The following is a 3,502-nucleotide window of genomic DNA, read 5'->3' as shown; positions in this document are numbered from 1 at the left end:
ATAGCAGGAACGCATCGAAATGGTGTTAATGAGTAGTGGACGAAGTAGCAGAGTGATAGCTGCTGAATTCAATGCCCGGAATCCTGAGAGAAATTACTTCACATATGACAGTACCCAAGCTATTTGACAAATTTCGTGCAACAAGTTCCGTGGTGAATGTGGTGTCACCGCCAGACACCACACTTGCTAGGTGGTAGCCTTTAAATCGGCCGCGGTCCATTAGTATACGCCGGACCCGCGTGTCGCCACTGTCAGTAATTGCAGACCGAGCGCCACCACACGGCAGGTCTAGAGAGACGTCCTGGCACTCGCCCCAGTTGTACAGCCGACTTTCCAAGGAAAGGTTCACTGACAAATACGCTCTCATTTGCCGAGAAGATAGTTAGCATAGCCTTCAGCTAAGTCAATTGCTACGACCTAGCAAGACGCCGTATTCAATTGATATTTATTATATGAAGCATGTATCATCAAGAGCGATGTTCTACAATTATGGATTAAATTTAAGTATTCCAGAAGCTACGTACTTTTCTTTATAGCATTCATTATGTATCCTGTTTCAGACCTCACGCCAGCCTGCGTGAGTTTAAGGGCGTGCCTTTCGGCTTCCTCTCATTGTGTCTAGGCTGTCTTGTCTAGACACAACAGTGAACAAGCCACGCAGTGGACGTCCAAGTATAGCTACCGACGAGTAGAGAGCAACAGCAATTGTGGCATCGTTTGTGAAAAGTCCACATCGCAGTACGCACCGGTTGTCGGTAACATCCGGTGCCAGTCAGCGTTCGGTCCTACGTGTATTACACACACACCAAAGTCACCCGTACAGTTTATAGTTGCAACGCCATATTTCGAAGGATGACCCTGATCGGCGGGTGCAGTTAGTAGAACGGGCTCTAAATCAGTGTAAGAGGAATCCAGACTCCATACGAAAGGTGTTTATCGCTGTCGAAGCTAATTTTTATCTCCAAGGAGAAGAAAACAAACTAAATCATCGTTACTGGTCACATGTAAATCCCTCAGTAAAGGTGCTGGTTGTGAAAAAGTGATGGTGTAGTCTGTGATTTGGGACACAAACCTCTCGCTCCGGTGTTTATTAATGGAACCTTGAATGGGGAGAGCTATCTTAACACGCTCAGTGATTATATGGTTCCAACACTATTGAATCCATTAGATTATTTCCAAACCGTCTTCAACAAGACGACCATAATGCTACTGAAGTCAGACAGTTTATGGATCAACAGTTTGGAAGCCACCGGACAGGTAGGAGAGGTCCTATCCCACGGCCAACATACGTCTCGAGTTTTATCCGTGGCGAAATTTGAAATTAGTTGTGTATGAGGTAAAAATTAACAGTGTAGACCATCTTTGCCGGCCTATCGAGGAAGTGTGTGCCTCTGTTGACCCACAGGTCCTGCGACAGGTGCAGCAGGACTGGCAAAAAAGACTTCGACCGTGTGTCTAGCGCAATGTCGACTCTGACAAGTGTCCTAAACTTTAATAGGTCATAACTCCAACACAAATAAATATAGCTTAAAACAAATTTCACATGTGTATGATGTGCCACATGACCCCCTTCCCACTTAAACACGTGACCCAGATCGGAGATGTCGAATTTCAAGACGGTCACCGCTGTCGCCATAATTCCTATACGTTGACCCCCAGCTACAGACACCCCATACCAGACACCATTACGATTCCTCCCAGTGTTTGATTTTTGTAGGGGCGTATCCAGACTTTTGCCACACAATATAGTTTTCCTTCCACAGCAGAAGTCAACAATTTCAAAACACTTTTTTTTTCTCTGTGAAACATTATGTCTATAAGCGTGTAAAATGTGTCGCTGGAGGGACTGTCAGTATTCAGGGATATGACGGAAACGATAATTCGAAGAAAAATTCTAGTGAAGAAGAGCTCTAAAATGTGTATCTTTAGATCTCTGAGCATTTGTTCAGTAGAAGAGAACTGTTTCACAGTACAGCATGTGAATAAGTGCTCATAGTTGCGAAGGTATACACTTTAGTGCCCGTGTTCAATGGACATTTTTATCTTGTTTTCGTCCATCACACCAGCTCTGAAAATATGGAAAGCAAAGTGCGTGCAGTTGGAGAGATTTGTTTCACATTATCGAAGATGAATTAGTGCTCATAGATACGCATTTTAAAGCTAATGTTTACTGGATTCTTTTGTTCCGAAAGATCCTTCCTGTCATATTCCTGAGTATTCACCACTTCTCCTTGGACGCCCTCGAAGCAATCGAAATTGCAGATCTGTGAATCAAATGAAGTTCCTCCCTCTGATACGTCTAATACAAACATCGAGTTATTTGAATATCCGTGACCACCTGGCTCTGAAATGCGGCCTGTACGACACAAACCCGCTGCCACCATTGCGTGTCTGAATTACCATGAAGCTGCTATGATGTAACTCGAGTGGTCACCTCAGAAAGAAATAACTAATTAATTATTTGTGACGGATCAGATAACGAAATTTTCATGCTTCCGAAGAGAAATTACAGTTTTTCACAGGGCAGCTGTCAAATTCGAGATTATAGTACTGAAGCTGTTACCGTTACTATGCTATGTCCCCATCTCTTTGGAGAGAGCAGCACCGTGCAGAGCTACGCAAATTCGAAAATGTCACTTCCAACTGGGAAGGAGACTCGTATGAGAGAGGTGTCTGATTTTATCGGGCGATGCAAAGACAGCGAAATATTAATGTAGATTCCGATGAGACCGCTTCATGCAAATGACTTTTTGTCGTGATAAGCTACGCATCCTACACGTGTCCATTAGCATATAAGCTCACCAAGACGCGTTTTGATGTATCAGATAACTATATTTGGCCTAGGACCGTAATTTGCCAAGAGTTGATGAGACTCCGTAATTCTGTGCTAACGCTTTCTTGTTTATTCAGAAATATGTAAATATCATAACCGTTATTTCACTGCTAATATCAGCTGACTAGCAAACAGAAATAATTATGAGTACTTGACGCCACGTTTCACAGTGGGTAAAGCATTTTCATTTATTTCTTGGCTCTTAAGAGAAATTCGGCAAGAACTTAAAACTGTGAAGAACCGTAGGCTGGAACAATAACTGTTCCTCTATCTTAAAGAAACGCGGTCGACTTATTTATTCTTTCACAATTATGGCCTAAAAATCTACATTACTGATAGAACGAGAAGACTATTATTGTGATAGGCCAAGCAATTTTTAGTGAATGATGCACTATGCTTCAGAGTGACACAGATACATGGGACTAATTCTCAACTTAGAAAGCAGTCTTTACTGTCGAAATGTTCTACCAGTCGTTAAATTCCTCGACTATAGAAATACGTTCCTTGCCCGCGGAGCCATTCGAGAGCTGCAGTGTGCGCACCCTCATTGCTGGAAAATATATTTCCCTCCAAAAGTTGTTTCGCCTTGCTCAAAAGATGAAATCGCACGCCCTTCGTCATCAGCAACATTCACATTTTTGGCACTATTTCACTACGGCTGGACGTGAT

Source organism: Schistocerca americana, chromosome 5, assembly GCF_021461395.2.
Source record: "Schistocerca americana isolate TAMUIC-IGC-003095 chromosome 5, iqSchAmer2.1, whole genome shotgun sequence".
NCBI lineage: Eukaryota > Metazoa > Arthropoda > Insecta > Orthoptera > Acrididae > Schistocerca > Schistocerca americana.
This window is presented reverse-complemented; position numbering follows the sequence as displayed.